Below are 419 nucleotides of genomic sequence, written 5' to 3' on the forward strand. Positions count from 1 at the left end.
ACTCCAGCCTGGGCAACAGAGCGAGACTCCATCTCAAAAAAAAAGAAAAAAAAAAAAAAGCCTTCAAGCTGGGATGAGCATTCTCTGAAGGAGAGGTGTCAGGTTGTGACCTTTCCTGTCTGGCAAAAAGAATAGTGTAAATGATGCGCATGCCCGCAGAAGCATGCATGCAGAATACCTATTAATTATCTTAACATTTTTCATTGTGAAACAGAAAAGTAAAATAGTCTATAGGCCACATTGTAGTCTATATGCAATGTAGAGTGACCATCTGTGTAACTACAATCCAGTCAAGAACATCAAAACATTACATCCGAAGTCCCTGTGGCTCACACCTGTAATCCCAGCACTTTGGGAGGCTGAGGCAGGCAGATCACCTGAGGTCAGGAGTTCAAGACCAGCCTGACCAACATGGTGAA

General features: G+C 43.2%; 1 protein-coding gene across 1 annotated transcript in view; it reads right to left on the reverse strand.

Moving 5' to 3' along the window:
* The window catches only part of ATG7 (autophagy related 7), a 305,815-nt gene that overhangs the window by 164,628 nt on the left and 140,768 nt on the right, over nt 1-419 (reverse strand). The gene's annotated exons all lie outside the window — the stretch shown is intronic.

The sequence above is a fragment of the Mandrillus leucophaeus genome, unplaced genomic scaffold (assembly GCF_000951045.1).
Source record: "Mandrillus leucophaeus isolate KB7577 unplaced genomic scaffold, Mleu.le_1.0 Scaffold442, whole genome shotgun sequence".
NCBI classification, from domain to species: Eukaryota; Metazoa; Chordata; class Mammalia; order Primates; family Cercopithecidae; genus Mandrillus; species Mandrillus leucophaeus.